We start from the raw sequence: 24386 nt of genomic DNA, 5'->3' as shown, positions 1-24386 counted from the left end.
CTCTCCTGTCAGTCTCACACACAAGTGTGAGGGCATGTGTACATGAGTGATTAATGAATACATATAGCTCCTTACTGACTTGTCTCTTGACAAAGAGTCTTTTCTGCAAAGCATTTTTAAAGGAAAATAGCTGTTATGATGCAGGGCAACTATAGATGACATGATTAGAAATGTTCAACTACTCTCATTATTCTCTCATTTTTCCAACATGCATTCTCCTGATATGCAGTATCAGACTAAACTCTCAGGAGATTAGAAAAAAAAAGCCATCAACTTGTGCCAATCTAAAAGTCAAGAGAAAAGAACAGTAATCAACTATGTACTAGCAAACATGGTCAAAATTCACCCTATGACATATAAGTTGAATTGGATGCAGCCAAAAATGCCAATTGTGCCCATTTGTCACAGGTACTGTATACCAAGTATGTGAAGGATGAAAAGCCAGAAATTCTGGTACAACAACTTGCAAGACCACTTATTAAGTCATAAGCAAATAAAATAAATATATTAAACAGATATCATGAGAGACATACAGAAATCAATAAATGTTTATGTACTTTCAAAACAGATGTAATTATTTACTTGCATATTTTCTTCTCAACAAAACAAATATAATTGTCTGCCTTTCAACCAAAAGCCCAGCCTAGCAAATGCACAGTCATAACCAAATGAAAGCCCCCAGATCAGCAGCAACGTAAGATTATTACCAGACATTGGCGATCACACCAACATTATTTAATATTCTTTACATATGAAATTAGAGTATACACCACAAGACTGGGATGGAGCCTAAAGGAAATGTCCAGGTTAAACTATAATGTTTCTGGTATACTGATATAGATACAGAAAATAGAACAGAGCAATTATCAAGAAACTGTGATAGTAGTTATAATAATCATTTAACACAAGGACATATGAAAGAATATGGATTTTAGGATTGCAGAGCCATAGCAGGCTTGCAGCAGAATTCTATTAAAACATGAGTGTATCATGTGGAAATTCTTTGGTGGGGGAGGTTCTATATAAAAAGAATTAGTGCTGTAGATCAAGGATTAAAATTTTAATGACTGCCTTTAGAGTTCAAGGTATTAAATAAGCATAGATTTAGTCTCCTTAGATAATTAAGTTAATACAGAACCATATTTTGTGTATGAAGATGAGATGAGATTGCTGCCTTTATTGGAATGATATATACCATGAATTGTACTTTGGTGGTAGGAAGAGAGATTCAAGAATTACACTTGTTGGCTTTTCTTCTATACTCCCTTGTACCCTCAACACACACTTCCAAGATGGCTATGTAAGTGTTCAAACCACATCTTGGTAATTAACCTAGGCCAACATCAAACCCACTGTACTAGCAAATGAACGTACCTACTTCAAAAATTCATGACTGACAATGTAAAAAAAATATAGTAGGTGATTTATAAGTAGTCTCTTTCTTCCCCACCACCAAGAAAAAAAGAGAGAAAGAAGAAGAAAGGAGAAGTCACGTTGCTTTCCATAAGGCTACAATCTTATTACAAAAAAGTATTATATATTACTTTGCATTTCTATAGCAACTTGTATCTGAATATTTCTAGATATGTTTCAGACATTAATTTCTATAATATGTTAGGTCAAAGAGGGATTTTATAGAAAAGATAATGAGCCAAATATGAGTCTCTAAGATAATCTGGGATCACACTGCTACTCGCAGGCTAAATGAACAAGGTATAGTCCATCCATTAATCATAGGCAGCTACACAGACCTAACTTAGGATTTCTATCATCTTGTCTCAAACTGCATGGAGCCATTGTGCATGCCATTCCCTCTCAATAGATTATAACCTCCATGAGGGTAAGAGCCCATCTCTCATAAGTGCATGGTTTCATATTATCTGGTACTCTATATTGTTCCCAACATGCATTGTATTTGAGATGATTAAATGGAGGACTATAAATTCTAGGCATTGGTTTCAACTTTGAGTAGGTTTTCACAATGTTACGTAAGTCTATACATTGCTACTTATAGCAAGTCTGAGCCAAGAAAGGCATGCTTGCAAATACTAGCACTAGTCTAACTGCAAAGCAGATGGGCATCATTTAGAAGGCAGCTATCATCTGGTTAACAATATCTCATTTTTAAAATATATACATTTGTAATTTCTAAAATAGCTTCCATGCTCTGCTCTGGTTTGGGTCTCAGATCAACACAGTGAAGAAGGCATTACTATCTCTATGTCTTCTATGAAGAATGTACAGAGTACAGGTTAAGTGATAAAATAAGCTAAAATACCAAGTCTAGGATACCTTAAATTCCTAAACTCTTGCCAATTCTCTTTCAACAGTACAATACAACAATATGACATGTATCCAAGTAAACAGAAAGATGCACACACTTCTCATATACACAATTTTAACCTCTTGAAATAACAAGAGAACATGTATAGCCCTTTCATAGCAACTCATTTCAAGCTGGTACTTACTGAATTCTTTTGCTTCTCCCATCCAAAGGCTCAAGGCTATTCAGTTTATTGTTAGAACTCCAAAAGGTTTTGTTGACTGATTGTACCAGTTCTTAGACTGTTTTGGAGCTTGCCTCTTCTGGGAGCACTCACCAAGAGAACTCTGCTATCAGAGACAGGGGTGTGCTGTTTCAGAGAGCCTCGCCAGGGAGATACCATTACAGTGGATAATGGAGGGAAGCCATGTGTAAGATCAGTTGATCAGGAGGAGCTGAGCTACTTGTTAGGCAGGAGATTTGCAAAAGCAGCCGGACAAGCAAGGGAGGCACTAGCTCTTTTTACAGCCGTCTAGTTCCAATCTGAGATTATGCAAGCGATAGTTCCCAGATGACATACATACAAGCACACTCACACAGAAAACATTCATGTTCTCTTTCATTCACACACACACAAATGAGGTCAGCTGTACAGTAGTCCTGTCCCCTGCTAAGGTTCTTATGAGAGACTTCCATTGTTTTCAGCAGGAACCTGGCATTGAGGCCAAGAAATCAGCAGATTATAGTTACAGATTTCAATGGCAGGCTGTAAAAATGGAAATCAGTAGGTATACCTCCAGCATCTGGACCTCATAGTCTGCATATATTACAAGGGACAACTAGTTCTTTTCCTTCTTAAGCCTCTAGATATATGCAGCACCATACTGTATTATTTATTATATATGCTGCATGAGCTAATGCCAAGAAAGTGCTAATGACTGTCTGGTTTGTATTTATATTTACAGACTAATGCATCATTACAGGCTTCAGCTTTTCATTGCCAGTACCAATATACCTAAGATAAAGAAAGAAGCATGAAGTACAAAAGCAAAGATATTTTTAAGCATGAAAGAACAGAAATAATTACACTAAAAGATACCTCAAAGGAATAGGTGGGGAAAATAAAAGGAAAGCAGAATCCAGTAATAAAACATTTCCAGGTTCTTAAATAGAAAATGTAATATCCTTGGAAACATTCAAATGGAACAAATTAGATGCAGACTAATAGCCTTAGGGAGCAGGGTGTGGTGAGCAAATGTATTGCATTTCCAGCGTTCTAGCTGATCCCTATTACTATGCATGGATTATAATTATTCACCACATTGAAACATCAACACATTTTCTTAAATTTGAGCTCAGAATTTCAATTGCTGAATTTCCTAGGGCTTTTTGCATAGCACTGAGATGCCTGGATGCTGCCTGTCAACTTGTGACTCACAGCTCATTATCTTAGCTCCTTGTCATGTTCCTAGTCTCCCTGCACCCAGAATGGCTCTGCATGATGTAGATGTCCATGAACGTCCAAAGAGAAAGAACTACATGAGGGCAGTTGAGATCTGCTATTATTTCTAAACCAAGAACTTAGATCAACTTAGCACAGTTTATATTTCACCCCAAAGCAATTTCTAATCAGATCAAGGGGTTAAAGAGTTTGAGCTAGCAGAAATTATGGAAACTCTCCCTTCTAGCTTTTGACTTTTAATCAAAGTTTAAATATCCACAATTTGAAAAGGCTAAGCCATTTCACAATCTTATTTGAGAGATATTAGGAAATATGAAATAGTCTTTAAAAAGAGGTTCCAACTGGAGAAATGATTCAGTAGTTAAGCACACTTGCTCTTCTTTTAGAGAACTGGGGTTCAATGTTCAGTATTCACATGATGGTTCACAACTATCCATAATTCCAGTACCAAGGGATCCAGCAGGCAAAACATAGATACAAATAAAATAGAATCACATAAATCTAAAATGAAAATATTTTTAAACAAAGGTTTCCCTAAATTACTGGAAGAAGAATGAGAGGTGACAAGACTTACTCTTGGTTTATCCCACTTTAAAAATAGTAAAACAAACAAACAAACAAACAACCCCCCCCAAAAAACCAACCCAAACATCTACTTGGCCACAGCCCTGCTTAGAAACTTCTCGTCTTTGCTGCCCTCCCCCAAGCTACCACCCACAATGACAAGTGTTTTACTTTGAAAAAATAAGGCCAAGTCTGGCACAGTGGTATGCTCATATAATCCTAGCACTTGAGAAGCAAGAGTAACAAGAGTTCAAGATCAGCCAACACTACATGAGAGCCTGTCTCAAAAATACGAAACAACACAAACAAGAGTGGCCAATGGTTTCCGAAAGCATCATAAGCCACACAAACTAACTGTTTAGAAACAAAGAGCCTAACCTGAAAGGTAACTTCACAATTCATTGTGCTGGGCTCTCCACAGCCTTCCCACAGCTAACATTGGCTCTTCAATGGCAAGTTGTCTGATCAAACAAGGCCCTTGGTCTCTGTGCTCTCTGTCTCTCTACTACTTGATCACAGAAGCCAATGGTCACTAACGGAAGATATGACTTGTGATTGGTTCCTGCTAGAGCAGATCCTTACTGCAGCACACAATCAGCTGTTTCCCCAGTGTTCACACACATACAAGGAGGAGACTGCTATGTACTTTTCTATGGCCCTGACAAGCTCAGGCCAGCATTCATCTCAAAGAAAAAAGGAAGTAGTATTTGGTGAGGAAAGCTGCAGATGGAACAGAAACAGAGTTTAGTGGGAAGAGCCATAGTCAACAGCCTGAGAGGGAACCACTGAGGAGTTTCCAAATTAGTCCTGTGCAACATCAACTATGGCTTGGAATATATCATGACAAATGTACTGGGGATAAGGAGAGGAAATCTGGTGCTTCATAGTAAATACACACAGCTCTGTGAAATGATATTCATCTTAGAATAGCCTAACTCCTTTGAAAGTAAACTTAGCAACTTCTCTATAGCATATCACTCAAAATTTTGTCAAGGAATCACTAGATAGGCCTATGGCCTTGAGCAGATCACCTAGGAATGTCCTACCCACTTGTCTGCACAGCTTAATAAGAATCTAAAAGTTGCCCAGTGGCAGTGGTGCATGCCTTTAATCCCAGCACTCAGGATATAGAGGCAGGTGAATCTCTGTGAATTTGAGGCCAGCCTAGTCTACAGAGCAAGATCCAGGACAAGGCACCAAATACAACACAGAGAAACCCTGTCTCAAAAAACAAAACAAAACAAAAACAACAAAAAAAGAATCTATAAATCATACAGATGCACACAGGGAAAGAATCTTAAACCATTGTCTTTAACAGGAAAACACACCAGTTAGTGCTTTATTTTTGTTACTCTGAGGTTGACATACATTTCTAGAAAACTTGAGACAAAGACTTACTACCCTTTTTATAACTTTACTATTAAGGACTTCTAATCAACTCATCTGTGTACACTCTCATTTATTTAACAAATCTTTATCAGTACTGTGTTCCAGGTATCATGCTAGGTGATAAGCATAAATAAATAAGTATGTAGCCCTGAGTGAAGTTGGAAGTCTCAAACAGTGGCTGCATATTATCCTTAAACACATACTGAATGGATAGAGAACAATATAACTACCAAGAAAATGATAGTATACAAATTTTAGATATTGGTTTTAAAAAGCCCATCCATGCCACCAACCTTCCCATGTCTATGGTATGGCATTGGGTATAGGGAGAACACAGAGATGGATCAAGACCAGTTCTTGTCTTCAAGAAAGGTAGACAGTAGGAACACAATGTGATACAATCCAGGTAGGCATAAGATGCTTCAGAAGGAAGGATAAAATAGAAAGCATGGTTAATGTTCTCAAAGGAGTCAAGAGGATGAATAGTATATGACAACTGTGTAAGAATTCACCAGAATTTGAACAGTAGGAATCAACATGTTATCATACGATAGTATTCAATAATATAGTCTAACAAATGACTACTCTGAGTACATTAGCTTATTTTTTTTCCTGGCCTTGGGTACTTGTTTCTACTGAGCTGAGCTGAAGGTTGTTGGTGCTGCATGAGAAAGAAGAGATGTCAAAATTGTGTAGAAAGCAATATTTCTAAGAGTCAGTTCCCTGGTTTCAGGTGAGCTACAAATGAAGAGACCAGTAGAGTCCGACACAAACATTTTAGTACTGAATATATATATGAATATGAGCAGGGCAGACATCTTGGAAAATGGTATCAGAAAAATAATACTTGGAAAAATAAACTATTCTTTTCTGTTCCTTTTAAAATCTGAGTTATGACAACTTGTGTGGCTTTCATTGGGAGGTAGTTTTTTTTAGTTAGTAGATCTTTTTATAAGCCTGAAAAAATTATCTCTAAGGAGAGAAAACAGATTGATTGTAGCTCTACATCCAGATTATTCTACAATCATTAAATATTCACAAATCTCTTCACTCATTCAGCATTTCCACCATGTCTGTTCTGTGCCCAGCTCCACAGAGGAAACTCAGGAAGGAAAGAGGAAAACGGTTAGCTAAAACTGCCTAGATGAGCAAGGAACAGCATGGCCCCTTGAAGAGACTAAAAAGGACAGTCATGGCAGCTTAGTTCAAAGATGAAAACAGGTTGGTATTGAAAGAGAGGGGGAGGCTGAAGAAAGAATCTTTACAGAAGAAGTATATTTGAATTGAATTAGGGAGAGCAAGCAAGCAGATCATAGGGAAGACATGTTTCAGGCAAAAAGAAGAATATATGTTAATATCAAAAGAAGATCAGAGAAAGACAGGGAAACATAATGTGGAGAGAAATTAAGAAAGGTCTCATATGCCTTCCTACTTGAAGTAGTGGAATAGCACGATTAGCTTGCATTTTAGAACTAACACACAGGCAACAATGGCAGATATCAAATTGAAGACAGGATATTTTCATTTCCAGGTAGTAAAAATGGAATAAGTTTTGAAGTACAATATTATAATGATGAGTTAGAGGATAGGAAACACAGGTAATATAGAAAAAGGAAGGGAGGAGACGAGATTCAAGGAGAGATGAGCAGCTATTTTGGAAATTGACCAACAATAGTTATGATGCTGGGCCTGATGGAATACAAATATTAAGTATTGTTTTAAAAAGAAATCATAGCCTTTTTAATATCCCCATGACACCAACATCCTGATGCCCAAATGGAATCTGGTTAGATATATATTACTATCCAAAAAGGTACAAAAGGACATGGGTGACCTTTTTGTTTTATAGCCATGAGGTTGTGTTGATGATTCTCACCAGAACTGTGTTTCAGTTTTTAGATTTGTGAAATTAGAATAATCAACCAGCTTAGACAGTGGGAAATAAAATACAGAATTTGGTATGATGATAACACATGCGATTACACTAGATTACACTAGCATTCCTCTGCATAGCACTCACTGCTCTATCAGCAATAACTGCACTCTTAAGAATAACAAATTGTTCTCAAGTTTTTAGCCAGTAGGACATCACTTTTAATGAGTTTTAAAGAAAATGCATCTAAATTTGCATAGAGGCTCTTCCAAGAAAGACAAAAATTCTAGAAAGACACAAACAGCTCTCAAATGCACAGTGATAGGAGGATAAAAACAGTGACACATTGGAAATCTCAGTAACCATCAATCTAGAAATGTCTATGGGGAAGCAAGACCAATAAGAGTTTAAGCATCTTGCTCTGGAAATCACGAGTAACAACAAGTTGAAGTAATTGTAATTCGTGGTAGAAATAACAAGTAAGAACAAGTTGAAGTAACTGTAATTCATGGTAGAAAAAAGATATCTTTAGCTATATGTCTTCTCAGTAAAGTTAACATTAAAACAATAACAATGGAAGCATAGTTGTGATACATTGTTTTTTGGCTTGTGGAATTATTCCAAGAACAACTGGACATATGGACTCAAGATTTTTTTGTTTGGGGGGGGAGGGTATTTTGAGACAGGGTTTCTCTGTGTAGTTTTGGTGCTTGTCCTGGATCTCACTCTGTAGACCAGGCTGGCCTTGAACTCACAGAGATCCACCTGGCTCTGCCTCCCAAGTGCTAGGATTAAAGGTGTGCACCACCACTGCCTGGCTTGGACTCAAGATTTTATCTTGGAGGCCATAAATATGAAGAAATTTGTAACTGCCCAGAAAGTGTATAGAGTAAAAGAAAAAAAGAAGACTTCGGGGAAGCACCAATGTTGAGTATCTGGAAGAGGAAGAGGAACCAGGGATCACAGAGGAAAGTCAGAGAGGTGAATTGTGTGAGGCCATAGAAATCAAGACAAAGAATGCTTTAAGTTAAATGTATTGATCATGATACAAAGTTACAAATAGGTCTGAAATGTTACTTTCTGTCCTTATCTTTTCTACAGAGTTGATCTAGCTTGCTGTCTTGTTATTTTCAATAGAAGCAAAATGCTCAAGTGCTATCACAGGTCTATGGATTCATTTAGACATATTTTAAGGAATTCTAACACTCTACAGCTTGTTGCAACTGGAACAACATCAAAGAAACCACATATTATACCTCAGGAAATATTCTTCTTGGTGGTAGATTTTACCAATGTCCTGTTGTGAAGAATAGTATAATAGCCACACTGATTGTAGTCTTGCATTATGCTGGACATTGTGTAAGATACACAGTGGGTTTCAGCTAACAGATAAACCATGGCTCACATTTAGATATATTTTTTTTTCCATATGAAGGAATAGTTTCTGTCTAAGTAGCTCCCATGTGGTAACTCTAGCTCCATACTACTTTTCCTTGTGAAAATGCAAATATCTATTCTGGCCTGGAGCCAGCTCAGCCTACACTGCTGGTAGTGATCTGTACATTGCTTGGCTCCTCTGAAGCTCCTTTTTTATATGGAAAGGAGGGCTACCTCATCAGAAGCGTGTGATGATTCAGTATTCTACATGTGGACTGTGCTTCAAAATAATCAAATATACCCTACTAATATGCTGTTTACCATTACTGCTGCATAATCCACAAGCTATTATTTTCCTGAGATCTTATAATATTCTAGGTATTCTGCTAAAAGTTATTCATATACAAGTTCACATAACTTGTATCTATGAGGTTTCAGTGTTATTTCTATCTCAAAAATGAAGAAGTTGACATTCAAAAAAATTAAGTCTCTTGTCCAAGGCCATAGATTTGGTAAACTAAAGATGAAGACTTTACAACCTCCTCTCTGTGTGACTCTGAAGCTTATGTTCTGGTTTTTATTTTGTGTTCTCTTTTGCATGTTAAGGAGGATCAACCCAGGGATTCATGAATACTAAGCAAGCATCCTACCACTGAGTTATGTTTCAAGTCTGTATGTTCTTGTTTATACCTCCTTACGTACAAAAAGTTTCAAATGGTTTGGTTATTCTCAGCTAATCACTCGCTTTGCTTGGTCATGAATGTCCTTACAGTTTCAAAGTAAGTAAACTGTGCTTTCCCTGTGGTATTTGAGACCAAACCTTAGAAAAGAGAAAAACCTCTATGCACAAAGGAGACATTCAACATTAGAGTCATGAGCAGAAGTGTGCTGACTACTGTATTATGGGTTTCTTCTATGTTCCCTGGCCACTTTCTGTAATAGCAAATGAAGGAGCCATCATTGAGGGCTTGACAGATTTCTAGGAAGCATTTATCATTGTATCATATGTATGTGAATCAGAAACACTGATGAAGTGGCATGATAAACATGCCCTAGTGGTACAGGAATTGAGGAAACTAAAGGGTAGTCATGCTTGTTCAATTGTCTCCTTGAGTAGGCATAACACTGACAGCTAGCTTTTGGCTAAATGCAAATAAAAAATTCAAAGTATGTCAGGTAAGCCCTGTGAATCAGTCTGGCTGCAAAGGCTTTGGCTCTATACCATTTTTCTGCTTTCTGGGAACTCTCTTTGATGGTGCCTCTCAAAGGCAGTAGAGAGATAATAATAGGATTTATCACCTATACATTTACAATATATTGGGCAGATATTGATCTGTTTCTTTAAAGTATCTCATTTCATCCTAAGAAATCCATTTTACAGATAAAGACACTGAGTCTTAGGAGGGGAGTTAGTACTCAATCTAGGTTACACAGCTAGAAAGTGGCTAAACAAGGATTCAAATGCTTATCTTACTGACTTCCAAGTTGGTGCTCCTAATGCCTTTATCATAATAGAGAAACAGATTATAAAGATTTTGAGGTATATACTATCATGTAAGCTCTGGAGAGTCAATCTTGTCATTTAGTAATCCTCATTAGACTGGTGTGAATCCAGACTGGTGCATAGTTTTCCTTCTTAAAACTTCAGCTCATCCTATAAATTGTATAAATTGCCTATGGGGAGTTTCTGGTACCAACAATAAACTATCAAATATAAAATTTCCAGACTGTTTCTCAAAAGCTGTCTCCAAAAGGAGGTGGTGGCTTAATCTTAAGTACAATGTTCTCATTAAGGTTTGTAGTTCTTTCTCTACCTTAGGCCCAGTGACATAGGACTCTGTTACACAATCTGGAAAGATGACACAGCCCAGTGTTGAGCAAGATGTCTATGAGAAAGTTTACTTTGGCAAGTGGCTTCCTTGAAACCTTTCTGCAGTTCCCAGCCATTTCTGGGCGTTCAAGTCCTTTGCAGTCTGAAGACCACTAGATGGTACAATAAAGATGCCTCTGATGCCAACCTTCAAGACTGCTCCTTTTATAACTGTTTCATGGACTTCATCTTTTCTCACACAAAAGAAAAAATAACTCAAAGGCACAGTATGTGTCTTTCACCCATTTGAATCTTTCTCTGGGCCTGACACCATGTATATCCTCTGATCTGGTATGTCATCAGAATTCTAAGATGAGGAAGTTGGAGAGACTAGATCTGTAAAGACAACATGCTACTGCCTACCTTCTTTCAGTTTCTTAATTGGGGCACAGAAGTAGTTCCTCTAGGCCTAGCCTCCTGCCAGTAGGAATTTTAAAAAGTACTATGATGGAGTTACTGCTATCAAAGACATTTTCAACCTAATGATGGAATCAGAGGGTACAATGATATTCCTGAATGAAGGTTCTTCTTCATGGCCTGGCAAAGAGACAGTATTTTACACTCATTTGTGTTCTACACCACATCACGTTGGTGATACAGACATTGTTTCACACTCACTTGGGCTCCAGAAGGACTTGGGTGGAGAAAGCCATGCATTAGAAAGGTTGCTTTTGTGTTTGTAAATCTCTAGATCCAAGTTTATATTTGGTTCACTCCTAGGCTTGTGCTTCTTCTGACTCACTTGTAGGAAAATCTGCAGTCTGTCTGGAGTGCAAGGAACTTCCATCAGCTTATCTTTACCTACGCCTACAGAGAAATCTCCTCTGGGGACTTGTTAGTAACAGCTGTTGAAATTTCAGTAGGGTCTGCATATGTGTGTGCACACTCACAGTAGAGATGGATTTTACCACCCAGCTAGCTCATTAACCTTTTCTCTCCCTTTCTTCCTTTCTTTATTGAAAGCAGAGGTTGGGTTTATTAAAAAGCATTTTTACCATGCATTTTAAGCACAGGGTTAATAAAAAAGGGGTCCCCAGGGAAAGAATAAGGCCTACTCCTGAGTGTGGGTATGGGCTTCAAAAGAGAAAAGTGTCTCTTTGCCTTTGTTTAATGCCATGTTCTGGGTTACCAGAGTATCAATGTGTGTGGGTAGATTAGAGCTGCCTAAGTGCAGCAGATCTCCCCTTTCCATGTATATAACCAACAGGTAATTTTATGCCATAAACATAAAACCATAGATGTGCTATTGTTCATGGCATAGCCTTAAGGAAACAGATTCTTCTCTTACCCTCCTCTGAGGAGAGAAATGAGATAACAAGTTAAGGCATGAACTACTGGGAAACAATCACACCATACAAAGCTCACCACTGCCACATGGGATTAGTTAATGTTCTCTTAGAGTACATATGATTGAGAAAGTGTGAAACTACAAAAATGTCAGTTTGTGAACACATGTAAGACTTTTAGAAAAATATATATGGAGTTACATGTGAGTGTATCAATGTGGATAGATGTAAGTCAATGTGCTTATCTTGGAGAGGGAGCATAGGTCAGTACCAATATGAAGATATATGTTGTCAATGTACCCATGTAAGAAGTTGGAGGCATGAGGTAGTTTACAGAAGAATATGTGACTTCTCAGGCATATGAGTCAATATGAGTAAGTATTACTTACAATCAATGTAAGTAAGAATGTGTTAGAATGAATACATGAATGAGTGTATATGTCAGTAATTGTCTGTCAGGTGTGCTGTTAGCAACCACTTGTGTGAGTATATGCATGTACCTATGTGAATTGACTACTGCAAAATTTATTTATGCCATTGTGATACATACCAGTAAACCGAATTTTAGTCACTATAAACACAGTACATGTCACTACATGTACACTGGTATAAATGGATGTAATAATGTGAGTGAGGACATGTAGAGTAGGGATGTATACAAATACCAGTGTGTGGTAAGTATAACAGTGTTTATGTTAAAGTGTGTGATGGTATGAATTGGGACTGTTATGTAAGAGGCTATACATGTAAGAACATAAGGGAGGGTTATTACATGCCATTAAGAATGAATGGGAATGTAGAATTTGGAGTATGTGGTTCTGAAAGTGAGAGTGAAGATTTGAAAATACATGAGTGTAAGTATGTCAGCATGGCTGTGCATTAAGTGTGGCTATATTTATGAATTTTGTATGAGTAATGAATGAGAATATTACGTACTAATATGTGCCCATGTGAAAATATTTGTACATAAAGGACTGTGTAAAAGGAACAGTGATGACATCAAGTGAAAATGGCTTGTTTTTGTGAAAATGAATGTGTCTGAAGAGATAGAGTTGGATGACTAGATGCCAGTGCGAAAAGAGAGCGCAAGAGTGACAATGTGTGTCCAAATATCTGCCTCCATGCCTAAGTATGATTCTCTACAAATATGACAAGTGAAGGAGGATGGCTTCAGTGCTGTGCATGTGAGTGAAAGTATAATATACAAGGGTAAGTGGGAGAGATATTATTCAAATTGCTATCATCTATATGTATGAATTATATGAGTATTGTGTACACCTCTGTGTCACTGAGTTGTGTGTGACTGTGAGGAAAAATGATAATATCAGTGCAAAGCTGCCAGACCTTATGAAACTGATGTGTTGGATATGTCTGTGACTATGAAAAGAAGTTTGAGTTGGGCAAGGGGAAAGCTAGGGGACGCCTGGGCACAGAGTGTTTCATTATATAGGTATGTTAGTGGGGAAGGGTGATTATGTCCTCTATAATGTAAGTAGATATGAAAGTGTGAAAATGTCAAGAGTGGGTGACACATTTGAGTGGGGTATAAAGTGTATGTGTATGAAAATGAAAATATGAACATATGAGTATGGGTATTCAGCTGTGTGTAGTCGATTTAAAATATGATGATATGTGAGAGTGAGGAAGTGAGAATGACATGTGAGGGTGAGCCTGGGAGAGACTGGGTGAATGCTGAATAACACTGGAGGCTAGGAAACTCTTCAGGAAATGTCTGTCCTCTCCAAATGGCAGTGTTGTTCTAGTTCTAGACACATTACTGAGCCCCTCCAAACTGTTGTATTGGCACTGATAAAAATAACTAACTTGAACTAATACCACTTGTAGATTCAGAAACAAGCATGAACTAATTGAGAAAACACCTATTTTGCAGTGTTAATGTTATAACAAATGGTATCATCTAATTAAAGTGCCAAGCTCAGAGTTGATAACAGTAGGTAATATGTAAAACTTATTATTGTAGCCATCACAGAAAACCCAGGAGAGATCCCCAGGCACACATCTTATTTTCATCTGTTCTAGTTACCTTCTGTCAGTCAGAGTCTATAGAGGATCTCAGACCAGACCATCTCCAGAAAGTTGAATGCATCAGTATCAGCAAGGCTGTAATTTCATACCTCCAATTCGACAGCCGAAACTCTGCTGCTTCCCTTTCATGAGAAGGCATCACACAAACACCTGCTGCTGAGATGCAGTTTTGCCATCTTCTAGGCCCAAGGCTCAGAATGAAAGAGAATTGGGTTGCATATTCTTTATCTTGTTGAAATTCTTCAGGTGGGGGTGTTGACTTGTGCCATGGGGGAGACGCCTAGGCAGCTGACAAAGAGGCAGACAGTGAGCCAGACAGACTCAGGGACAATAAGTCATAAATAGGCAGCAAGGCTGCAGGGTACAGTATAGAAGGGCAGACGGAAAAGGCACCAGAGGAAGCTCCTGTGACTGCCTGACAGGCAGACAGAGGGAAGGGCAAATGCCAGGCATGCGCAGAGGAAGGGAGACAGGCCCACTGTGCAAAGCTGCTGGGGGAGCCATTGGTCCCTTGTAAAGACTTCTAAGACTAAAGGCCTGCCCCTGACAATCTAGTTTATCTCATCAGAGAAATGCTCCAGAAACTCTTCAAGATTGACTTACGGTGAGAGAAAAGCATGCATGCTACAGACTCTTGCTGGAGAGCTGGGGGAGGTAGTCTGCCTTTGCCACCTTGTTAGGTGGGAAGTTAGAGAGAAGGTTCCACAAGATTTTAGCTGAGCCTGCCAGTCCCAGAACCAAGGAAGAGTGGGTTGGGAATACATTTGAATATGAAGACAAAATTAAGATTATGGGGCAGTGGAAACCACAGGAACTGATTGGAGGATTTGTGACATGTGGCTGAAGTGCCACTTAGATATCAGAAAAGAAGCAAAAGAAATGACAGCTTGATGGGAAGCATTTTCTGTGTTACACTGATGCTCTGAGATGGTGCTTGACATTTGCAGAGGACTTGGCAATGACTCTTATGTTGTTTCTCCTCTCCACCTCAAAATGTAGGTCAAGGCTGTCATTTCAATATTTGAGATGGAGGAACCAAGAGACAAAGGACAGCTATAAGAGACTGAACACCCCAGAAAGTAGGGTTATTTCTGAGGCCTAACTGTGGGACCTGAGCTCAGAGAAGAAGGCAATATTTATCTGGTTTTCAAATATCCCCAACTCCATGCCCTGAAGTCCTTTACTCCCCTCACACAGCCACCACTGCAGGGTGTCAACACAGGTAAGTGTTGTTCATGAGAGGGGGCTAGGTTGGTTTCAGCTCTGACTCAGTGCTGTGTATACCGGCTGCCACAAGATGCAAGGATTCAGTTGGCTGCTTTTTTCTTTGGGGAGCCTGCCGAGAAAAGCATTGTCTGGGAGATGGAACCCTTTCTACAACTGCTACTATTCCCTCATCCTAGCCCCATATGTTACACACACACACACACACACACACACACACACACACACACACACACACACGGGATATTTCAGAAAACCATTGAAGAATACTAGTTAATCAGAGAGGTAAGACGCGTAAAAACGTATTTTTATGTAGGATTTTGGAAAGCGTACTGAAGTGGGAGTTAAGAGATGGGAGTACAGATTAATAATCAGTGCTTGCCATCTCACCACTCTGGACCTACCCACTTGTTCTCAGCTATAAAAGATCTGCCTCCTTAGTCATTTTGGACAAGTGTTAGGAGAGCTAAGTAAGAAGATGTATGTGCAGTATCTACACAACTTTCAGAATTATGAGTGAATTTGCATACTTAGCAGAGATGGCACAGTCCATCTCTGCCAATAGAGATAATGCCCACTGAGAAAAATTGGAGCTGCCTAGCAAACTCCCAGTACTATTCAGTTCTTTCATCCCTCAACTCCGAGTTTCTACTTCCATTTCAACTCCTTTGGTCATTGACCTCTTTCTTTGGATAGGAATCTGGAGGGAGAGCCTCTTAGGCAAGAACACTCTTGAGTTTCTTTTTGCCTCACACCTGTGGAGGTTCTAAACCTCTAACCTTAATTGAACCTTCCAGGCTGTCTTAACCAAAGAAGTTTTTTCCATGGCTTTTGCCAGATTTCCCAAGGTGGAGACATACTATTTTATTTATTTTGATGACAACTTACCTTGTTTGCCTCACAGAGGTTTCTATCTCTAATTGTGAGATCTCTCTCTTTACCCCAGAACCATGGTGTCTTGCATGCTAGGCAGTCACTCTACCATCCAGCTATACCTTCTGCCGGAGACAGGGTCCCATTAACACCTTGACCTTCTGCATTTTCCCACAATTACTTGAGCATCCCCAGGGAAAGGCTGATTTTCCCTTTCTAGAACTCCAAGCTCTACAGCCCCTATGTACTTCTCCCCAGTACCCCACCCCCACAACTATAATGACCCTGTAAGGAAAGCAGCAACTACATGCTAATTCAAATAGAGCATGACCCAGGCTAGCACCTAGTTATTAGAGGACAACAAAATACAGAATTCTGGCCCAAAGAAATAGATTGATGGATATTTAAAGAGAAAGCAAAATTGAGGTCCTTGGAAGCCAAGGAAAGTCCCATGATAACCAATTCTACCTCATTTTTTATTAAATAATTTTATTTTATAATTAAATTTTACATATCAGCCACAGATTCCCTTGTCTTCCCTCCTCCCACCACCCTGCCTCACCCCCCAAATCCAATTCTACCTCTTTTTTTTTTTTTTTTTTTTTAGTTTTTCAAGACAGGGTTTCTATGTGTAGCTTTGCTGTAGACCAGGCTGCCCTTGAACTCACAAAGATCGGCCTGCCTAAGACGTACGCCACCACGCCCAGCCAATTCTACCTCTCAAGTAAAAAGGACAGTGCCATTCTCTGGGCCTGCCTCTTCCTCTGGTACCGATTTTAGACCACAATTGTCCCCTAGCATCCATGTGTATTTCCCACAGCCATACCTTTAGTATGACTGCATCACTGAGTGATGCCCCCTCCTCCCTCTCTGCAGGAGCTCACTTTGCAAGAAGATGAGGTAAGGTGGAGAGATTAGAGCTGTCAGAACTCCTGAAGGGACAAGGCCTGAAGAGGGTCAGATGTGGCCCATTCCTAATTATGACTGGGGAAACAGCATCTGATTGTAGGGATGGGAAAGAAAGCTAGAGACTCTGTGTGTGTGTGTGTGTGTGTGTGTGTGTGTGTGTGTGTGTGTGTGTGCACCAGCCTGTACTAAGCAAAAATCCTTGTGTTTCTAAGTTTTCATTCAGTGTACTTCAGTTTTCCTCATAAACTCATTTGGAATATCAAACAGTAACTTCATGGTAGTTTGCCTTGAACACACCAGTTGTGTAGCTTGAGCTAGTGCATAAGCAACTGGCAGGTCACCGGGTGGTGATTCCTCTTGCTTCCTGGGGTGTATTTTGAGTATAGCATATTTTGTATATGAGCAAAAGCTGGGTCATGTATATCTGTGCGATTCCTTACACTCCGTTATATGAGTGTGTGTATATATATGATGTGTTGTACCAATACTATGCTGTATTGTGTTCTATGTAGTGTCTGTATCATGTCATGTATGTTTATCTTGCCAGTATGCTATTGTATATGCATTATATTTCTGTAATGTGTTACATATGATTGCATCTCTACCATGCATGCTACATGCACAGGCATATGCTAAGTGTCTAATTTGTAGTGTGCAGCATGTGTGTCTATGCCATGTTGTAAATTTGTACTGAGTGGTATGTGTTGCGTAGCTGTAGTTTACTGTGCAGTTATACAGCCTTTGCTTTCCTGTAGCTCAGCCTCTTGTTGGAAGCCAGGGAGGTATGGATGCATACATCTTATACATACCTAACTTCTCTTTCCTTACTGCATTTCAGCTTTTTTTGGTCGCCCCCCCCCCTTAGAATCTCCATCTGAAGACTAAAACTATCACCTTGGGATGGAGACAAAAGGGAGTTGTGACAATTGTGTTCTCTTCCCCAGAACCATTCATGGCCCATGTCTTGTGCAGCATTAAAGATTTCTGGGGAAAGCTCCTGTATCCTTCTTCAGGCCCAAAAAAGATAAAGCACAAGGGAGAAGAGAGTGATGCCCCTCTCTCTAAACTTGCTCACACTGGAGAAGAAGGCTATGAAGGAGGCGGCACCTCCCTGAGTTTCTCCTTCAGTATTGATTGAAGGAGTGTGCCTTCGTTTGCCAGGCTTGGAAGAGCTGTTTGAGAGTACTGGCCTCTAGGCTGGATCATGGGATAGCAATGGGAAGCTGAGAAAATGTATCTTGAGTATCGTCGCTAGGGGGCGATATTGTGCTGTAAGAGACAGTGGTCTGTTTAGGGGTGCAGAATTCTAAAGAATTCACAGGGTTCTGATAGAGATGAGAGAAAAGAAGCTGCCCTCTGCCAAGCCGGCCCCCCTCTTTTATTTATCTTTTTCTTCACCACAATCTCTTTCTGTTTGGGGACTGCAATAGAGAGTTATGACAGTAGGGAGTTGCAGTGCCCCTCCCTATGATCTGTCTATGAAGACTACCACACAGAGCTTTTCTGGGGCTTAGTTATAGGTAACCCGGAAAATACAGAATTGGGACTTCTCCTTTTCTGCATGTTCCCCATTCACATGAAATAAAAGTGAAGTCATGTGGCTAAAAGATGAAATGTATGGATATCTCTTTTGCATTGGCTTCCCCCAAACTGGAGAGCATATAAAATGGAAAATGATATAGACAGGCTATTTTCTTTTGTTGCAGGAGGGCTGTACTTTAGTGGCTATCTTAACAACCAAGTATAAAAGGGCCCCATTTTCTAATGTTCCCGCCAGGTTAGAGAACACCTAGTCTAACTCCATCATTTGAAGGTCAAGGAAACAGGCACCAAGTGCCACACGCATTCATCAAAGAACACCTGATTTCTGATTTCCAAGGCTTATACTACCACGGCTTCGATCCTGCCCACCGTACAAAACAACCTTTTCTCTAGATCCATCATCCCCTTTCTACCTCACAGAAAACCTTGTCTCCCCCTCAGCTCTGGGAGCGTCTGGACCAACCGCTTCATGATCCAGCCTCTCTGTGAAAATGTGTTTGAGATGACTCTTCCCCACCAGTAAATTGTTCATTTCTTCTCAGTCTTCAAGGTCCACTTCTCCTATTTTGCTTCCCACCCCCAGCCCCATCTGTAGCTGCACCGTTTTACCCCCTCGTTGCATCCCCTGGGTGCAGCACAGATTGTCCCAACGTGCAGATAATTGACCGAATGTGCAAATCAGACACGGATCTATTGCATTGATTAACATTTCCAATTAAACTCCCGGTTAGGCTGTATGTATTAGTGACTCAAGTAATCGCAAGTAAATGCATGTACCTCCCTGTGCTGCATGCAGAGCGCGGTAGGCAGCGCCACATTTCTGGGAAGAAACGGGACCTGGAGGTTCATTTAGTTCTCTGGCACTGCTAAATCAGATTGTAAATGTATGGTTGTGAGTTGATCTGAAGCTCAGGCTTCACACCTGAAATGGAGGACTTGGGTCCTTCACGTCGTTCTAGTCACTTTTCCGCCCCCTGCTGGCAAAGCTATTTAGTGCGGATTGGGCCTGGAAAGTCTACCCTGACCCTGCAAAGGGAACTAACTGCCTAGCTTCTGTCAGGTGTGGGTGTGGGTGTGGGTGTGGGTGTGGGTGAGGTGGGGTGGAGGTGGGAGGTTCTGCTAAGGCTTAAGCTGTGAGCCACACTTACCTTCCAGGGTAAAGGTTTTCTGCTGTTCTTGGTGGACACAAGGTTCCAGCGGCCCGCCCCCGCCCCCACCCCACCCCCCACGCCCCAGAAGGCTCTCTTTTTTGTCTCAAACCTCGGCCTAATTCACCCACATCGAAGCAGTCAGATTCCAGTCTCAGGTTATAGCTCCCTTGCTCTCCTTTCCAGCCTTCACCCCATCCCTTCCCTTTATCCAAAAGAAAAGAACTGTTTGATTTTTGGGGGGGGGGGCGGGGGGGGGGGGGGGGTGGGGACTGCTGCTCAGCAAGTTTCTTCTCATTCTTTTGGTTAGTTACCGGTTCCTAAAAATGAGCTATGTAGTTGGGAATGCTATTGATTCCGTAAACAGCTAGAATCAACCCTTGATTGAGTCACTAGTGACTTGACTATGAAAACTTTTCTGTTACCATGTCACCAGGGAAACCAGGACTCTTGAGCTCCTAGCAAGATACTGGTCTTTCTTTCTTCAGCCTCTACAGCTCTCTCCTACCTCCTCCATTAGCTCCTGCCTCTTCTGTCTGCTGTCTCGATCTGATGTCTTCTGTATTAGTCATCCTTCTTGACCTGATGCTTAGTTTTGGCTTCACAATACAGACTCTCTGTCAGTAACCCCCTTCCATCCAGAAGTCACCTCCCATTTCTCCCATCTATCAGATCTGCTACCCAGGCTTCTCCAAACCCAGAGTAAACTTGACTGCTCTGTACACCACTTCCACCTTTGAACAGGAAGAAAAAAAAAAGCCGCAACCTGTAGGAATGATCAGCTAGTTCAAATGTTCATGGGGTGTTGTGGCCCTTGCTTGTACTCTGATCACAATGTTTACTTGTCTGTTGGGAGACTTAAAGAAGGTGTCTCTTCATCTCCTGAGGTTTCGGGATTCTGGATTCCTGGCAGTCAGCTTTAACCCAGCGTACCTCCCAGACCCTTTTCCGGTTGTGTATTGCATGGACACAGAGGAATATGGCATTTGGATCCAGAAAAAGAGGGCTATTGGCTCTCATCCCAGGTCCCAGCCTAGGAATCATCCATTACCTCCATTACCACGGTGAGCCCCTTCACCCAAAGGTGCCCCTGATTGGAAGCTCAAGTGCCAAGCCACACATCCTGCCCAATTACGATTTTACAAATGGCCCAGTGAAAACCACACTGACCTTTAATACCTGGCTCATCCCAGAACAGGGCCACAGTGCTGTCACCAACAGGAATGGACCTCCTTCTGTTCCAATACTCAGACAACCATACAGTTGGCCTGGATTTGAGTCTGCAAAACCACGGGGGTGGGGGAGGAGCAAAACTAACATGGCCAAGGGCTTCCCTGGTGAAAACCGTTTTTTTTTTTTTTTTTTTAAATAGTACTGCAACCACCCCCATCATGCTTCCCAAAGCCAAGCCACTCACCCTTCTCTCCTTTGCTTCTACCGCCCATACAGCCCAGAAACCTCAAGTCTATAATCTGGAACTGGATTTTGGAAGGTGGGACCAAAAACAAACAAACAAACAAACAAAACCCAATGGAGCCCCTGGTTCCCTCTTTGGGAGAACCACCTATTATCCCCCCACCCCCCAAACCTTCACCCTGCCCTCAACCACCACCTAAGGAAAGGGAAAGCCTGCCAGAGCCTGGATCTAAAATGTTCTCTTCACCCAGAAGTATGCCAGTCATCATGCCAGGTCACAAACTGAGGGCAGTGTCTACTGGGAGCCAAAGGGACTGGGAAGGGAGGACGCAGTAAACCCAATGACCCTACTCCCCAGACAAAGACAGGGGCCAACGGGGGACGCCAGGCTTTCCTATGGACCTTATTTAATTCATTCAGTCCCCATAGAAGAAGAAGAAGAAAAAAAAAAAAAAAAGAGTTCTCCTGTCATTACCATCCCCCCGTGTGAAAAGGGGAGGGGGATAAAGAAACAATTTTAAAAGAAAGGAAGGCTCCTTTTTAAGAAAATTGGTACTTTTCTGTTTCAGTTGGGTCGTCCTGATGCAGACTTGGCCAGACTGCGGCCACACCCCCTCCCCTTCTCTAGAGGGCTGCTGTCAACACTGTGGCTGGGGGTGGGGGGGGAGATGGTAGGAGATTTCCAATCTGACATAGCTTTCAGGGCGGATTTTGCCCCAGGCGGCCCAAGCCCCAGTGAGCTAGTCCTGGGTTTGGCCAAAGGAAGAAGCCCAGGCCCTTCAGTACTAGCCCGGACACACCCACTCATCTGCTTAGGCAAACCCCATCAAGCGCTGTGCGCTGGGTCCCATGGCTTGGGCAAGGGAGCCACGTAGGAGAGTCAAAGCTGGGGAGCAGCAGGAGCAGGAGAGGGGACACAGGAAGGAATATATGCTCAGCAGCCTCTTCACCCTCGAGCTAGCCCGGTACAGTACAGAAGTCGCGGGATTTACCTGTCAAGGGTCCAGCCACCCTGCCAAGACCTTTCCAGTACCTCCAAGCACGCCGACAGTTGGGCTGGGGAGCTGCAGCCCAGTGGCTGCAGCCGCAGCCCGGGGCCCAGCCGGCTCCCCCCACGGCTCTTCTCTCGCCCAGTACACTCACTCCCAGAAGGGAAAAGCTTCAGCTCCCAGTGTAAGACCCTAGACTGTTTGCGGCCACAGCTGCCTGCCTGCTGTAGAGCCCCTGCTCAGCAACCGCTCCCTAGCTCTTCTTTGCTATGACGTCACCTGGGCTCTGCACCGTACCTAGGCCAATCAGATGGTGAGCATAAAAGTAAAATCGCCCTGAGTGGGCTACCAGGGACCAATCTTTTGTTTCCAGGCAGGAAGCGACCTAGGAGGGGGGAGAAAGTGACGGGGGTGGAGAAAGGAGAGGGGAAAGGAGATGGAAACTTCTACACTGTCGGGATTGTCTAAAGAGGAAGGTGGAGCCATGGAGAAAGAGGCACCACACAGGAGTGGGGAGGGGACATTTCATGCATCTTTCTTGCTTGCCAGCCTTAAGAACACTAGGCTTTGAGATGTATTTTCCGGCCAGGGAATCAGTATACAGGAGCAGGGGAAATGGTTTGGATTTGGGACACCACCTGTCAGCCTAGCAGGTTACATAGAAAACTAAGAGGGGGAGGTGTGGCGGTGGGATTAAGAAAGGTAGCAATTTAGACAGGGAAAACAGTCTTCTGTACATGAAACATACATTTCAAAACAGGTGGCATTATGCAAAAGAAATAATCATTTTACTTCCAGTTGAGTGCATTCATCCTTGTTCATCCTTTCCCTAAAACCTTTAGTGATTTCTCTCATCTTTACCAGAAGGTTCAAATTTTGACAAGTGTCCTAAGCCATTTAAAATCTATCTTCGCAAATCATCACTTCCTATTCCCAAATTCACCATTCTTAGAATTTGGGAAGCTTATATAAATTATGTCAAACCTCTGCAATGAGACAATAGGCTGCACAATACTCTGTATGTTTGAGCTATAATGATGCAAAACGTGCCTCCCAAACACAGAAGGAGGAGAGGATGAAATGTTAATGGTTAGGTTAAAGTAATGGGTTATAGGTGATTTTCTTCTCCACTTTTAAACTTTTAAAAAATAAAGATAAATGGGTGCTCACAAAAATGAATGGCCAGAATGAACAATAACTATTTCTGGTGTCCTTTTGATTTAATTTTCTCAACACTGCATAAGAAAACAGCACTCATTTCTTCACAACGACAGCACAATGCATTTTAACAGCAAGACTGAATTTCATGTTTTCCCAGTTCCTCTGAGAGGAACCAGAGAGAACTCTTCAGATAACAGGAAAGGTGTGTGTGTGTGGGGGGGGGGGTATTGATTCCTTTTGACTAACATCAGGCAGTGAAAGAACAAAACAGGGATGAGGATGACAGAGACTAAGTAAACTACATAATTCAACCACTCTTGAGGATGACTTTGCAACATTTTCCTTCGACAAAAATACATATTTATGCATACATAAGTATTAGATAAAGACAGTAGAAAGTAGTAGAGTAGGAATATGTATTGAAACCTGAGTATAAAGTCCATGAATTTTCTAATATGCTGAAGTGTATGCTTAATAAAAATTAAACATGGCATTAATGGCTGTGAAGATATGCACTGGCTTTATAAGGAAAAACTACACCAGGTAAGTGTTGTTTAAAAATAAGGTATTTTAAAATATCTTTTAAAACACATCTTGGTGGTTGTCTTCTAATGCAACACACACTCTCTGCCACATTCTTGATTAATAGGTTGAAATCAGGATGATTCTGCTTACAATGACTTTACAGATATCTTTTTAATTAACTTTGGAGTTAAAAAAGTAACTACATCACATTGATTTTTTTATACATAATGGTGGAAGTAATCTAAAAAATACTGATCTAAATGTCATTTGTTTAATGGTAGTGTATCTTATTTGTAAATTGCATTTATTTGGGTTATTTAAAACCCAAATACTTTTTTTTTTCTTTTAAAAAAAGGAAGCGTAACTAGATTTTCCTGGTAATGATTCAACTATGGTTTCTGGGGTATTGATTTCAATTGTAATTAAAAAGTATTTGATTTCACTATAATCCCCACATATACCTCAGCTA

The 24386-nt window shown here is 40.8% G+C and overlaps 1 protein-coding gene across 10 annotated transcripts in view; it reads right to left on the bottom strand.

Moving 5' to 3' along the window:
- The window catches only part of Pak3 (p21 (RAC1) activated kinase 3), a 275597-nt gene that overhangs the window by 88718 nt on the left and 162493 nt on the right, over positions 1 to 24386 (bottom strand). For 4 of the 10 annotated variants that reach the window (XM_036174014.1, XM_036174022.1, XM_036174023.1 and 1 more), the window contains exons 1-2: positions 22235 to 22494; positions 20997 to 21106 (exon numbers count right to left, since the gene is read on the bottom strand). The exons of 4 other annotated variants lie outside the window; for them this stretch is intronic. The gene's annotated coding sequence lies outside the window, so the exon portion shown is untranslated. Of the gene's footprint in view, positions 1 to 14219; positions 14271 to 20996; positions 21107 to 22234; positions 22495 to 24386 lie in introns of those variants that run through there. 2 more of the 10 variants (XM_036174015.1, XM_036174020.1) reach the window with 2 other exon arrangements.

This window comes from Onychomys torridus, chromosome X, assembly GCF_903995425.1.
Source record: "Onychomys torridus chromosome X, mOncTor1.1, whole genome shotgun sequence".
Taxonomy (NCBI): Eukaryota; Metazoa; Chordata; class Mammalia; order Rodentia; family Cricetidae; genus Onychomys; species Onychomys torridus.
Note: the sequence above shows the minus strand (reverse complement) of the source record. Positions and strands in the feature narration are given on the sequence as shown.